Source organism: Zootoca vivipara, chromosome 10 (assembly GCF_965207765.1).
Source record: "Zootoca vivipara chromosome 10, rZooViv2.hap1.1, whole genome shotgun sequence".
NCBI lineage: Eukaryota > Metazoa > Chordata > Lepidosauria > Squamata > Lacertidae > Zootoca > Zootoca vivipara.
This window is the reverse complement of record NC_142593.1, coordinates 61455851-61471998: the sequence shown is the minus strand read 5'-3', so window position 1 is coordinate 61471998 and position 16148 is coordinate 61455851. Positions and strand designations below refer to the sequence as shown.

The window sequence follows — 16148 nt, the reverse complement described above, 5'->3', positions numbered from 1 at the left end:
AGGGGCACCACCTTGAGCAATGAGAGATCAGTCTGCCACCTTCCGCAATCACATCTGGCCTCTATCAAGGGATGGACGAGAAGCTGAAAGAGAAGGGAAACCCAGTTAGACTCCACAATGAAGTGCACTGGTACCTTGGTTCTCAAACGCCAAAAACCTGGAACTAAGTGTTCCTGTTTCCGAATGTTTTTCGGAAGCTGAACGTCTGATGTGGCTGTCGGCTATTGTTTCTGGGGCGCCTGCACTAATCAGAAGCTGTGCCTTGGGTTTTCAAACATTTCAGAAGTCAAATGGACTTCCGGAACAGATTAAGTTTGGCGCTGTGGAGTAAGGAAGAACAAATTAGTGAATCAAAGGTCAAAAGGATAATGAAAGGAATAGACGAGATTAAATTAAGCAAATTTAGGGAGCTCGAACTAAAATTATTTCTAAAATGGTATAGAACTCCGGCCCAGCTAGCTAATATGATACCAGGATTGAACCCTAACTGCTGGCACTGTGAACAAGCCAAGGGATGGTTCTCCCATATGTATTGGGAATGCCCAGAGGTAAGGGAATTTTGGAATAAAATCCTTAAGGTTATTAATGAAGTTTTTAAAGTGAAGCTACCTATAGACTTCAATCTTATGACAATGGGTATATTAGGAAACACGACCATAGAGAAAGGTGACCAGCACACCTTCAAAGCAATGATACTAGCAGGAAAGGCAACAGTAGCATTAGGTTGGAAAGGTAGAGAAAAATGGACAGTAGAGGCCTGGACTAATTATTTGTTTGAATTTATTCAGTCAGACATCGTGGCAGTAACATCACAGGAAATAGTACAGTACATTGATTATTGCTTTCATTTTATGGATCAATGATCTCGTTAGATAGTAAAATTCATGTTAAATTGCTGTTTTAGGGATTGTTTTTAAAAGTCTGGAATGGATTAACCTTTTTTAAAATTACTTTCTAGGGGAAAGGAAGCGCGCCTTGATTTTGGAACGCTTTGGTTTTGGTACGGACTTCCGGAACAGATTAAATTTGAGAATGAAGGCACAGCACTGTATTCCAAAGGTGCTGCTGTTGTGAGTTTGGGGAGGGGGGTCAGCCTGTCCTGATGATGCCCCAAGTCCCTTCCAATTCTTGCGTTTCTGCATCTGTAAGGGTAGAACGCAAGAGAGCAAGCTGGCCAAGCCGGCCCTTTTCTTTAGGCCACTGGGGTCTCCAGCTGTTTTTGGACTACAACTCCCACCATCCCTAGCTAGCAAGACCAGTAATCAGGGATGATGGGAGTTGTAGTCCAAAAACAGCTGGAGACCCAAGTTTGGGAAACACTGGGCTAGCTTTGGCTGACTAGTTGAGCACCATAATGGGCACAACCAAATAAATCAGGGGCAGGCAACCTAAGGCCCATGGGACACAAGCGGCCCACGGGGGTTGTTTAACCGGCCCATGAGCCACTCCTGAACTGAGCTGCCCACTCAGCGAGTCCTCACGCGCTGCACTAAACCGGCACAGCGCAGCGTGGGGACTCACTTCCATGGTGCCAGAAATCGCGTCTGCGCATGCTCAGATGCCAAAAATCACATCTGCGCAGACACAGGCACCGGAAAGGCAAACCTTGCTGACCCCTGAAATAAATTGTTCTGTGCCATAAGACAATGGGTGAGTCTCTGTGAAGCGGGAGTGGCCTTTTAAGGAGCTGGATCATGACTTGTTCATTGCAAAGGGTTTACTCCCATCAAATGCCAAGAAACATGGGGGGGGAGGTCTGTGTGCACCTCCCAGGGCACCCTGACCCCCTGCACTTACGCATGCCATCCAGCCTGCAGGCACTTTTCTGCAGCACTCCCTGCGGGGTCATGCACACCCGGCTGCTTCCATCGGCGATGTCCTGGAGAGGCTGAAAGGAGAAGGGAGTGGGGTGAGCTGGTTGACCCTACTTACTTACTTACGGCTTGATTGTAAACAAACAAACAAACCAAACCAAACCAAACCAAACCAAACCACCTCAAAGCAATGTACAAAAAAGATAAAAATAAAAATTTCAATACAAAGGATTAACAACAATTTAAATTTTTTGCAACCCTTAAAATAACAATAGACTAAAACAACAGCTGAAAGCTTGCACCAACTTTCTAAGAGTTTGGGTGGGCTTGTGTAAACAAGAGGTTTTTTTGTTGTTGTTTAGTCGTTTAGTCGTGTCCGACTCTTCGTGACCCCATGGACCAGAGCACGCCAGGCACTCCTGTCTTCCACTGCCTCCCACAGTTTGGTCAGACTTGTGTTGGTAGCTTCAAGAACACTGTCCAACCATCTTGTCCTCTGTCGCCCCCTTCTCCTAGTGCCCTCCATCTTTCCCAACATCAGGGTCTTTCCCAGGGAGTCTTCTCTTCTCATGAGGTGGCCAAAGTATTGGAGCCTCAGCTTCATGATCTGTCCTTCCAGTGAGCACTCAGGGCTGATTTCCTTCAGAATGGAGAGGTTTGATCTTCTTGCAGTCCATGGGACTCTCAAGAGTCTCCTCCAGCACCATAATTCAAAAGCATCAATTCTTCGGCGATCAGCCTTCTTTATGGTCCAGCTCTCACTTCCATACTTCACGACTGGGAAAACCATAGCTTTAACTATACGGACCTTTGTCGGCAAGGTGATGTCTCTGCTTTTTAAGATGCTGTCTAGGTTTGTCATTGCTTTTCTCCCAAGAAGCAGGCGTCTTTTAATTTCGTGACTGCTGTCACCATCTGCAGTGATCATGGAACCCAGGAAAGTAAAATCTCTCACTGGTTGGAGTCTCCTTCTTTGGAGGTCTTTAAGCAGAGGCTTGACAGGCATATGTCAAGAATGCTTTGATGGTGTTTCCTGCTTGGCAGGGGGTTGGACTGGATGGCCCTTGGGGTCTCTTCCAACTCTACGATTCTATGATTCTATGGTGTTTTTTTTAGCAGGGGCCAAAAGGCACATGGAAGTGACCTGCCTGATATCCATAGGCAAGGAGTCTCGAAGTGCAGGTGCACATTAATCGTTTGAGTTCTTACAGGTGCAGAACAGGTATTTTGTGGCACCTGCCACAGAGCCAGTTTTTCCATCAATCATGCCCTATAGAACTTGCCTCATTCATGCCACTTAATGTTTTTCTCAGCTTCTTAGCTGTCCTTTTAGGCTGGGAGAAGCTACGAAAATGCTGTTTGCGCCAGGCAGTTAAGTACGTTTTTGTGGGCTGTTTATACCACAATCCCAGGGTCTTTGCACCAGCACCACACACTGGGCTGCCAAGCCCCCCATCATGATAACCTGCCCCCCCTCGGTCACTTTCAGCTCCCACTCCCTTGCCCCCAAACCCAGTCTCTAACCCGCAATCGCCCTGAGGCCTCCTCCACCAATGGAACGAACTGGGGGTCTTGCAGGCTGACACCTCGCCGGTGAGCTCTCTCCTGGGCTTTGTTCCTCATCAGCTCTGATGGTGAGATCTCCTACATGGAAGGAGAAGGGTGTCAGAAGAGGCTGATGGATTGCAAGCGCTTGACATGCCACCTTTCAAAGCAGATATTCCCGAAACAGCTTGCAATGCAATACACTCTATTTTTATGAAACCCAGATAAAATCTGTAGAAATACAAACCAACAAAAACCCCTAATGAAATTTCACCTAGCAGCAGGTGCTTCTGGCCAAAAGCCGTTAAAAATCATAGTTAAAAGGTCTGGGATAATGCCCCTACCTCTGATTTAAAAGCCCAGATCTTCATGCATGGATCAGCTGCAGGGTGTGTGTGTGTGAGGTGGTCCTCACAGTGCCTGGATAATGCACTAAACTCTGCAATTTTGCAACTTGGCAAGCCCGCTATCAAGAGAATTTCTGCTCAGTGTTTTGATTGCACTGGTGGTGATTCAAGCAGAGCGCTGCAAATTTGCCTGTGTGTGTCCAGGTTTATCCAGTGCTGTTTCCTTGCTTCAAAGGGAGGGGAACAACCACTTTGAACAGCTCCATATGCCTGGCAGGTCTAGCCAAACAGGTTGCTGGTCCCTGCCTGCGAAGGATAATTGCTATTCATGGGCAATTTACCCCCTAACAGCATTGTGCACATTCTAATTAGAGGAGGGAGGAGGGAGGCACTCAGCACCCATGTGTGACCACACAACACATTACTCCCTCTGCGAGAAGGTCAGCACTCGAAGGATGCATTTATTTAGATTCATGCTCAGCGTTGCTGTCTTGGACCTGCTGCCGTGGCTGCCCTCACCGCCAGCCCCTTCTAAGGGCCGTCCTTCAGACTTTCATGCGGAACTTGCTTCCTGTGGGAGCAAGTTCCCTAGTTTAACTTTGTGCTGCCTGATGAAGGATTTTCTTCTGATGAAACAAACCCACACACTCAAGCAAGGGGCAGGACCTAGCCATGACCTCTTCTCGGCATACAAGTGTGTGTGCATGAGCACAAGTGGCCAAGGATAGCTGTCGCCACCTCCAGAACCTATAACATTTATATACCACCGAGGAGGAGCTCAAGGCGCTGTAGCCAGGGGCGTTCTGAGGTGGGGGCAGGGGGGGAGCGGTCTGCCCCGGGTGCCATTCCAAAGGTTTTTGTTTTTGTTTTTTTATTTACAAAATGTCGACCCCCCGATCGACGGCACCCTCCGGAGTGCAGGGCGCACCCCTTAGGATGTGCGCCACACGCCCTGGGATGAGCACCACTCCGGATACCGGAGCAGGTTGCTTTGCCTGTGGCTGTAGCTTGTTTTAACCTCAAAGCAACCCTGTGAGGAAGGATAGACCAAGAGGCAGTGACTGGCTCAGGGTCACCCAGTGAGCTTCATGGCTGAGTAGGGGATTTGAACCATGGTCTCCCAGGTCCTAGTCCAACACTCTAACCACTACACCACACTGGCTTTGTTCCTCCCAGTGGTGAGGCCTCCATATGGACCATCTCTCATGTCCCTCCCTCTTATCTTGGGCCATGCTGGATTTGACTGGCTCCAAATCCACTCTGTACCCTCTTTGTACTGCGATGGGGATAGCCCCGAGCTGGGGAAAGAGAGAGAGAGAGAGAAGGGGCGAGGTTCATGCAGTGTGGGCATTCAAATTTCTGAAAGGTCATGCTATGAAAGATGGAGCAACCTTGTTTTTTGCTGCTTCAGAGGGGAGAAACAGAACCCATGGATTCGAATGACGAGAAAGGAGATGCCACCATCAGGAAAAACTTTCTAACAGTAGGAGCTATTCCTACTGGTGGCCTCTCCTTCCTTGGAGGCTTTTAAGCAGAGGTTGGATGGCCTTCTGATGGGGATTCTTTCGTTGTGATCCCTGCATTGCAAGGGGTTGGGCTAGATGACCCGTGGGGTCCCTTCTGACTCTGCAATCCTATGATTCTAAGTGGCTCCACTCCACTGGACTGGGGAGAGTTGGAAATGCCTTACCTGCTCATTGCATTCTTGCTGCCTCAGTTGCTGGTCCCTCAAGACTTTCTTCTCATGCACTGCTTTGGCGAGCCTCCTCTTCTGCGGGGAGGAAGGCAAAGCACCGCAGTTGGTTTTGTGGAAAGAGCCTACCCCGAAGGGAGGGTGTACTTGCTTGATGCTCTGGGGCCGTCTCCCTAGTGAGGTGGGGCAGACTGATGGCAGGACTCACCAGGTACATGTTGTACCTCATCATCTTCTTCCTGGCATCAGAGACCGTTGAGCCCATCTCCCTCAGCTTGGCCCTCATGTCGACCATCAAGTGCGCAGGAGGGTCCTGGTTGTTTGGTAGCTTGGTCACTTCAGACAAAAGAGGCCCCAGAGAGTCATACAAGGTTGAAATGAAGTTCCTGAGAGAAGGACAAGCAACCCAGCTGTGTAAGAGCCTCAGAAAAGCCCTCTCCTTCATGAATCTCTCTAGCCCTCTTTTAAAGCCATCTAGCTTGGAGGCCAACACTGTGGGAGGGAGTTCCACAGTCCAACCATGCGCGGGACTTACACAGTCTCCTCGTCCAGCTCCTCTTCTCCATGCAGGGGGTTTTCGGTCATGGAACATCGAGGTTCAGCTATGGCAGGGGAAAGAAAAGGGGAGAGGACAGGGAAAATGAGTGGGGGTATTTTGGCCCCAGATAGCCTCAGAGTGGTGGGCATGGCGAGGCACAGACCTTCTGCAGCTGGTAGCCCCTGTTTGCACCTGTGCCCATTTCCCCATTTCTGATCCTTGTGATGTATTAGTGAGCCCAGCTGGGCCTGTTGCTTGAAATGCCTGGCGAAGCCCACTAGCCAAAACTGCCTGGAGAATCCCCCCCTTTAACTGCCCGGGGGTCAAGCTTGGAAGCTCCAGCTGCTGCCCATCCATTACCAAGCCAAAAGAGATTCAGCGTTCTGTGGCGAACTTTAAACACCCGCTGAAAACTGTGGGATGTGAAACACATAGCAGTCAAGTACAACATTCCTAGAGTGGACGTGCAAGGGGATGCTTTGTACCAGCCAGTAGCAAACTTTCTGTTTCCTCCTGAGCTGGGACAAGACTTCCTCTGCATATGTCTGGAGGTGGGCATGACCTTACCTGCCCAGGTATCGAAAGGGGCAAGGCAGGCAGCACACTCCCTCTTCTCATGGGATATTTCCATGTGTATATATTTTGTAACTTAAGTCTGCCTTCAGGGATCCAATTGTGAACTGATGATCCTGTAAGTAAACTTCTTTTACTGACTCTAAATAAGATTGTCGCGTTTATTCTTTTTAAAAGGAATCCTATATTTAGCTCAAATGAGCTTGCAACATGCAAACTGCTGTGCGTTTAAAGGGGAATGTTTAAAACTCTGCTAAGTTATAGAACTTGCTATCCTCTCCCGCTTCCCGGAACATTCCCACAAAAACCTTTCTATTCCGCCAGGCCTCTGCAAACAATTAAGAATGCATCTTCCCACAAGGGTTAATTAGTTTAACTCTGTTAATGGTTTCATTGCATGCTTGTTTGGGGTTTTGTAATTTAATACAATGACTTTGAACATGTCTCGGCAGTAGGTGGGCAGCCAGTGCAACTGTTTTCACAATGGTGCCACATGTTCTCAAACAGAAGTCCCAATCCGCAATCCAGATGCCCGCATTCTGCACCAGCTGCGGCTCCCGAACCAGACCTGAGGGCAGCCCCACATAGTCCAGTTACAGTAGTCCAGCTTCCAGGTTATCAGTGCATGGACCACATGGATGCCTGAAACCTATGGAAAGGAGGAGGAGAAGTGTCCATCTTCAGGCCAGAGTGTTGGTCCTTTGATGGGGTGGAGCCTGGAGATGGGAGCCCGGAAACAGACATCAAAGACCTTGGCCAGCTCCTTCCAATCTTAGCTGGAACAAGTTGTTTGCTTGGAGCTGTCCATGGTCTAGCAATTGTTGACCAGCCGTGTCTCCAGCCTTGCTTCTTTCCCTGCAGGTTCTGGCATCAGATCAAATATATAGATGGTCCACGTGGTGCTGAGGTTGGCCAGGCATCTCCATCTTCCTCAGCTGCTATAGGAGACCCTTCCTATCTACCAACTTCTGCACCAAACAGATTGAAGGAGTGCATTCTAGCTATTTCACTGTATTTTATTTCTTAATTAAATTTATATACTGCCCTTTATCAAAAGAACTCGGGGCGGTTCACAGAATAAAAGACAAGATAAAACACAGTGCAATTCATAGAAATGTAGTGTTGGAAGGGGGCTCCATGGGCCATCTAGTCTGACCCCCTGCAACACAGGGATCACAGCGGAAGAAACCCTGACAAATGGCAACCTAACTTCTGCTTAGAAACCTTCCAGGGCAGGAGAGGCCACTACCTCTGAGGGAGTCTATTCCACTCTGAAACAGCTCCTACCGTCAGAAAGTTATTCCTAATGTTCAGCTGGAATACCTGCAATTCAGCCTTAAATGTAGCTGAGAGGTGGCCCTTGGACCAGCTCCCATCCCCCTTGTCATGGGAAGGAGCCCCTTCCTCCCATTTTTACATTGAACCACCTGCCTCTCCTGCCTCACTCCACTGATGTTAACATGTGCCCTGTCCTACCCTACAGGATATGGTGTGTATGTTTAGGGGTTGGGCGAAGTAGGCCTTCTTACCTGGGAGGCTGGGGGTTACAGAACCTCTCTGATCCATGGCCTGAAAGAAAGAAAAGAGGGAGCCTTGTGGGAGGCTGGTCTACTCTAAAGATGTGCCTAGGCATCTTGAGCCTTGGACATTTAATTTATTTATAAGAGCATTTATAAATCATTAACTCATTTAAAAATACCCATTATGGCGGTGTACAATAAAATTCTTTAAGCACCATAAAGTCATAAAAGACGTATTTATGCTTGGCTATCTGAAATAAGCTGCTCCAGAAAACGATCAAGTAATAGTGTTTAACCTTATAACTGCTGCTACAATCATAATAGCTAAAAACGGAGAGAGAAAAGCACATCATCTACTATCAGTGATTTGTCAGTAGTAACTCTGGTTAAGCTAAGTCACCACAAAGGAATGCATATAAAACCAGCCTAATGGGTTTGCGGAAAATTGATATTTTTTGTAATGTTTCGGAGCAACAAGTTCAGTGATAATCTCCAACCTTACGTTGCTTTCAACCTGCTGTCACTGTATTTGTTTATGCTCTTTATCTTTGTTTTGGTTTGTTTGTTTATTAATAAATGATAAGTAAAAAACCATAAGAGACAGAACAAATACAAATCACATTAATTCTCCAAAAACCCTTGGCTAAACAACTGTTTTTCGTGGGCAAAAGGATATCAAAATGGTGGTTGCCTCTTTGGCTTTCTGAGCACAAGGCGTGGGCAGGGCTGCCTGGAGTAGACTCCATCGTGGCATTTTGCGCCCCCCGCCCTTTTACAAAGTTGCACCCAGCCCCGAGCCCCAGGGCAAAAGCAGACTGCTGCTAATTATTTTCCATTGGCAAAGTGCTGCCTCATAAATCATCACTGCCACACTGTGATGAAAACCATCCATTGCAAGTTAATGGCTTGTCATCGAGGCCACCAAGAAGTTGATGCTGAGTTCTCGTTCCCACTTCCCAGGCCTCCTGTTCCCACTTCTCTCGAAACTTTAGCTGAATCAAAATCCACAGGTAGAAAAGTGAAATAAAATAAGAATCCTTTGCCCCCAGCAGAGGGCAGTGTGGGAGTGCTCTTTGGGCCCAACCTGCTCCGCTGAGTGAACGGTCCAGCATTCTCTGCATCAAAGATGTTTCAGAGAAGAGCATTTGATGCAACACACAAATGAAGGGTCTCTTAGCAGCCAGTTTCCCTCCTCAGGCTCTCAGAAGGCGGGGAGAGACTTCAGGCTTCTGGCTGAAGTGAAGGGCAGGCTCGCTCCGCCCCCATGGGTGGGTCTCTCCACCCCCGGCTGCAGAGCCGTGTGCCACTCTGTGCAACCAAGTGGCTATCCCTCCACGCCCCCCTCAGGAGCGCGCCCACCCTGGGCAGCGCAAGCATATGCTCCTCCCCTGGGTGTGCCATCATGTCATGGCATCTGTAGGGGGTGGGCTTGCTCCTTTCCCCTCCGCAGAGGTAATGCCCATGTTCCGGAGGCAGGAGAGTCACCCTCCCACTTTCCCAGCTTCTCCACGTCTGAAATTTAGGCCCTCTTTGCCCGCAGAATCCATGCGCCTCCAGCACCCATCCCACACCAATTCTGCAGCATCGCTTGGGTCCCCTCCTAAGGTCATGTTTATAAATATGCTCACCCTCTGAAAAGTACAGTAGGTACCTCAGGTTGCAAACACTTCCGGTTACAGACTCCGCTAACCCAGAACTAGTACCTCGGGTTAAGAACTTTACCTCAGGATGAGAAGAGAAATCACGCAGCTTTGGCACAGCGGCAGAGGGAGGCCCCATTAGCTAAAGTGGTACCTCAGGTTAAGAATGGTTTCAGGTTAAGAACGGACCTCCAGAACGAATTAAGTTCATAACCAGAGGTGCCACTGTAAGTGTGTTTTTCAAGTTTTAACGTAAGAACACAGTAATCATCATCACTATTGCTTTATTTATACCCTGCCTATCTGACTGGGTTGCCCCAGTTTGTGATCTTATATGAACATAACAAGACATTACACATTCAAAGGCTTCCCTAATACCAGACTGCCATCAGATGTCTTCTCCGTGTTATTTATAGTTACTCATCTCCTTGACATCTGATGGGAGGGCTTCCCACAGGGTGGGTGCCACTACCGAGAAGGCCCTTTCAGTAGTGAGAGCATTGCTGAATATTCAGAAGCATTGCCCTCTCCTCTATGAATTTATCTACCGGTAACCCCCTTTTCAAATCCACCTAAATTGGTGGCATTGGCATGGCCAGGATTTTTGTTAGGGGGGCAGGCTTTTGTTCGGGGGGGGGTGTTCGTTGGGGGGGAAGAATCCCCCTGGCTACACCCATGGTTGGTGGCCTCTTGTGGGAGTGAGTGTCCCAGCTCAGCTGCCATCTCAAAAAGTCTCAAGGTTTATGTTCTTTTGACTGCTTGATATAACCAGAGACAACAAGTCCAGGTTTTATTTGCAGCTGCCCCCCCTTCTCTGCAGGTCACCCCACTGTTCCCCCAAGTCAAAACAGCCATGTTTGAGGGGAGGGGGGTAGGTTACAGCCGGCCAAGACTTCTTTCTAGACCAGGGGTCAGCAAATTTTTTTAGCCGCGGGCAGGTCCACTGTCCCTCATACCTTGTGGTGGGCCGGAGAAGTGTCACCGGGAGGGGCTGGAAGAAGAGGCGAGGGGGACAAGTAGTCCTCCTCCCCACCCCCCAGCTCATCCGCTCTGCTCTCTGGCCCACAGGAGCACCAGGGCAGTGGCGGCAGCAACGGCGGAGGGAAGATGAGCGGTACAAAAGGGCTGGCTCCGGAGAGGGGCTGCTTAAAATGGCACTCAGCCAGCTCAGCCCAGCCCCCTTCCTCCTCTAGGCAGGGTGGAGAGAAGCCAGGAGGAGGGAGGGAGGAGGGGCCGCCACGGTGTGTGTGTGGGAATGGAATGGCGCAGAAAAAACATGGCACAGCCCGAACAAACAGAATCCCCAGGCCGATCCACGGACAGTCCGCGGGCTGGATCCTGAAGGCAACTGGGCCTGATCCAGCCCCCTGGCTTTGGTTTGCCGACCCCTGTTCTAGACCGAAGAGGTCCTGCAGAAATGTATACAGGACAACACAGAACATGGTTTCCTGCAAACAGAATGTGCATTCATCACTTTCTGATCAAGGCTGATGATCCCCAGGCAGGAAATGAGGCTCTTTGCGTTATTTACAGCTAAGGAGAGGGAAATTTCCAATACCTCTCCTGTCGGGAAGGGAGTCCTCTAGCGATAAAAACTCATAAACATGTCAAGGGGCGGGAGGCAACTTGGAGGGAACAGAAACTTCACATTCGGCACTCATCCTGGTTTGAGTCTTTTGGCACCCCTCCCTGCCTATTAATTTTATTACACATTTTCTGTTTCGTTTCCCCTGGCATTCGGATCAGTTCTGGTCCCCTTACCTCAGAAAGGATATTGTTGGGGAAAGTTTGGAAAAGGGCAACCGGAATGATCAAGGGCATGGAGAGGCAGACTCCCCCTTGATGAAATGTTTCAGCATTTGAGACATTTTAGTTTGGAGAAAAGGAGAATAGGAGGCAACATGGTGGAAGTTTTTGCAATGATACATGGCATAGAGAAAGCGGATAGAGAAAAGTTTCTCTCTCCCTCTTGTAACACTTGAGCTCATGGACATTTGACAAAGCTGAATGTTGGAAGATTCAGGACAGAGAAAAGAAACTGCTTCTTCATGCAGTGCATAGTTAAAACTGTGGAACTCACTGCCACTGGAAGCAGCGATGGCCACCAACTTTGATGACTTTAAAAGAGGATTGTACAAATTCATGGGAGAGAGGGCTATCAATGGTTACGAGCCAGGATGGCTATGTTCTGTCTCCACATTGGAGGCCACAGTGCTTCTGAATTCCAGTTGCTGGAAACCACAGGAGGGGAGAAGGTTCTTGGGTTCGAATCCTGCTTGTGGGTTTCCCATTGGGGCATCTGCTTGGCCACTGTGAGAACAGGATGCTGGACCAGAGGGGCCAATGGCCTCATCCAGCAGACTGGCCTACTTGGGCCATCATTTTATCTGCCATTTTGCTGGTTGTTTTAACTATTCTTTTCCATGGTTGCTTTGTTACTATCATAAACAATTCTGAGAACTGAATAAAAAGAGGGGGGATGTAGCTGAAGCCTGCCTGGAAGCCGAGTGGAGAAGTTTAGAGAGAGCCAGGAGGCTTTCAGGCGGCAAGTGGAAGGTTTCTAATAGGAGGGAAAGGGTCTTAGCTCCATTTAAAGAACCACAGTGGCTGCCAGCTTGTTTCAGGGAAGGATTCCAAGAGCTGGTTTTGTTCTTGAAGTCTTAGATGGGCTGGGGCTGAGATAGCTGGAGTACAACCCTGCTCCGGCATGCATCTGTCTTGAAGGGAGAATTGTTGCTCTGAGGCCCTTTCTTCATCTTTCTGAGATCCGGTGAATGAGGACAGGGGACAAGGCCTTTTTGGTTGTGGTGCCCCACTTCTGGAACTTCCTTTCCTGGCCAGGCTTTGCTATCAGACTTCCTCTCTTATAGGAGGCAACTGAAAATGCTCTATTCTTTTAATGCTTTTAATTGAGTTGGATGTGTGCATAGCTGGTGCTGATTTGGTGGCAGTTTTTAACTGGCTAATTTTAATATTGGTTTCTACGTGACGGTTTTCAGTCACCTAGTGAAACCTTATGACTCAAAGTGGGATAGAGAAAGTCCCAGGGAAGGGCAAAACATTGAGACACAATTTAAAAGTAATTTAAAACAACTTCCAACAATAAAAAAATAAGGTACCTACACCTCACGCGTCAAGAGCCAAGGGTTAAGAGGTGTGTCTTCAGCATCCTCAAGAAACTGTGCAATGAAGGGGCCAAGTGTACTTCTGTGGGGAGTTCCACAGCCGAGGGGCCACCACAGAGAAGACCCTCTCCACCTGGGCAGCCACCCACTGAGCCTCTGAGGGTGGAGGAACTACCAAGAGGGCCCCCTCTGCCGATCGCAGCACCTGAGAGGGTCTCTAGGGAAAGAGGTGGTCTTTCACAAAAGCAACCCCCCCCCCCAGCGCTGCATGCTCCCGGAGAGAATCCTATTGCACCTGAGACCTGGCAGATTCTACAAGCTACGTGGTCCATCCAGATCACACCTCAAGCCCGCCTGATGTGGTTTGCTGACTTTGGGAAGACCTGGGAGATCCCAAGTAACTCACCTCAAGGGGAAGGTTTCGGTGGGGCAGTGGGCCTCTTCTCTGGTGTGGTGGTTCAGAAACCCAGCCGAGATGTGACCTCCCTCGGCTTCTTCCCCCAGCCTGCTCCTTGGAGTGGCTCAGCAGATGGATGTTGTCTTCTGGTTGCCAGGCGGCTGATGCCACGGGCTGGTCTTATGAGGTCACAGAGGAAGGTGGCTGATCATGGAACATGAAGGTGGAAAAGCAGAGACCTATATATTTATAGATTGGTGGTTTTTTTTGGTAACCTCCTCCTCCCCATTTCACCACAGGGTCCCTTGGATGGGTTACAAGAAAGCAATCCTGCAATTTCAAATCAAATAAAGTGCTTCCTAAGATTTAGTCAGAATCTGCTTTCTTCTTGTTTGAATTGGCTTGGTTTTATTTGATTTTTATTTGAAAGAACTGTAGAGTAGGAAGGGACCCAAAGGTCATCTAGTCCAACTTCCTGCAATGCAGGAATCTCAACTAACAAATGGCTGTCGAACCTCTGTTTAAAAACTTCCAATGGAGGAGAGTCCACCTGCTCCCAAGGGAGATCATCTCACTGTTCTTTATGTTCAAAAGTTCTTCCTGATGTTGAGTCGGAATCCCCTTTCTTGTAACTTGAAGCCACTGGTTCGAGTTCTACCTTCCAGAGCAGGAGAAAACAAGCACATTCCATCTTCCATGGGGCTGCCCTTAAGTCATTTGATGATGTCTATCCTAGCTCCTCTCAGTCTCCACTTCTCCATGCTAAGCATACCCAGCTCCTTCAACCGCTCCTCATACGGCTTGGCTTCCAGACCCTTGATCATCTTGGTTGCCCTCCTCTGCACATCTTCCAACTTGTCTATACCTTTCTCAAATTCTGGTGCCCAAAACTGGACAAGGGACTCCAGGTGGGGTCTGATCAAGGCAGAAGGCTGAGCTCCTTATCACCTGCTTATTGACCATTCGTTGCTGCCTCGATAAGAGCCAGCGTGGTGTCGTGGTTAAGAGTGGTAGACTCATAATCTGGTGAACCGGGTTCACTTCCCCGCTCCTCCATATGCAGCTGCTGGGTGACCTTGGGCTAGTCACACTTCTCTCAAGTCTCTCAGCCTCACTCACCTCACAGAGTGTCTGTTGTGGGGGAGGAAGGGAAAGGAGAATGTTAGCCGCTTTGAGACTCCTTCGGGTAGTGATAAAGCGGGATATCAAATCCAAACTCTTCTTCCTCTTCTTTATCCTGATTGTATAGCTGGATAGCTGAGCTGGTATAGCATGCAACTCTCAATTTCAGGGTCATGGGTTCAAGCCCCATGTTGGGCTGAAGATGGACTAGATGACCCTTGTGGTCCCTTCCAATTCTATTATTTGTTTCCGGAGAGATTCCGGAGAGATTAGATACCATAGCACCAAAGCGAGTCTTATCCTGTCCTTTCCAGTGTGTTTGCCCTTTGCTGATTGGAAAAAGCCCACAATCTTTCGGAGGAAGTTTGTTGCACAACAGCATTGAAACAACTATGATTATGCCCCCTGGGTTTGTTGGCATGTGATGGAGTCCACCCCAAAATAGCAACATTCTCCCAGTGGCAGGAAGAGAGAACCCACCAAGTGGGATTTAAGTGGGGTCAAGGTCATTGTATTTGAGCTACATACACAGAGTCAAACCAGGTCCAGTTATTCTCCATAGGGCCAACTGGGAAGGGAGGGTGTTGTTTTCTGGGCAGTCACCCAGATTGCTGAGCCTTGTGGTGCAGAGTTAAACTGAGAAAATCCCTCCCACAGGAGGCAGTGATGGCCACCAACTTGGATGGCTTTAAAAGGGGATCGGCCATGAAGCTCTCTGGGTGACCTTGGGGGCCAGTCACTGTCTCTCAGCCTAGCCTACCTCATAGGAGAATAAAGGAGTCAAGTGAGAACAATTTAGATTACCTTGAACAGGCATCCCCAAACTCGGCCCTCCAGCTGACAACTCCCATCATCCCTAGTGAACAGGACCAGTGGTCAGGGATAATGGGAACTGTAGTCCCAAAACAGCTAGAGGGCTGAGTTTGGGGATGCCTGAGCTAGAAATGCAATAAAAAGCATCTCTCCCACCTTCACCCAGACCACATAGAGAAGGTGCCCAGGCCACTTCTGGGGACTCCAGTAAGTGATCCAAGCAGTCGTCGAAGAAAGGGACCTCCATAGCTGTCCCTGTCCAGCCTGGCCTGTTTCTGCCCACTGCTGCCCATCTCTGCCCCAGATCCCTGGCAGGTGCTTTCCATACTAGAAAGGCTCCTTTTAAAAAAAGAAAGAAAAGAGAACCCCCCAGGAGCAGAGACTAAAGGGTCGTTCACACTTCTCTTTATCCCATGGATCTGAGGAGTCTTTCCCCCTTGCCCTGCTCTTTCCCCAGGGGGGGGGCAGAAACCTGTTCTTTAGTGCTAAATCAGAGCAAATGGCAATCTGGAGGAAACCTGAGTTTCTGTTTGCTCTGATTGAGGGATAAAGAGTGGCTTTCCTCAGGGGGAAAGCAGCGGGGAGAAAGGAAGTGAGGATAAGTCCTGACAGAGAAGTGAGTGGGAAAAGGACATCCTGTGATGCCTTGATTGGCAGAAGCCAAAGGTAGGGCAGAGGGATCAAGTGTGAACTTGCCATAGTTGCCCAGAGAGGGATGGGGTGTAACCACAAACTTCCCTATATAGGTAATTTAGGTCACTAAGCTGAGAAACATGTGCCAGGAGATGTTGGAGACATGTTGCAGTTCCTTCCAGAATGAAATACGAGACTGGAGATTTGGCAAAGATTGTGAAAGCCGGCTTGCTTTATCTTTATTTAACAAAGTGCATACACCGCTTGATTGTAAGGAAACTTGCAAGCGGTTTGCAAACACTCTAAGGTTCGTGACACCAGCATCTTCATTTCAGTACTTTGGTGCTCAGTGGAAAAGACAGGACAAATTGATGGAGGAGAGGCTCTA

General features: G+C 48.8%; 1 pseudogene; it reads right to left on the bottom strand.

Moving 5' to 3' along the window:
- Window positions 1–1089: 1089 nt before the first annotated feature.
- On the bottom strand, window positions 1090–8076 carry LOC118077157 (uncharacterized; annotated as a pseudogene).
- Between the last annotated feature and the right edge of the window lie 8072 nt (window positions 8077–16148).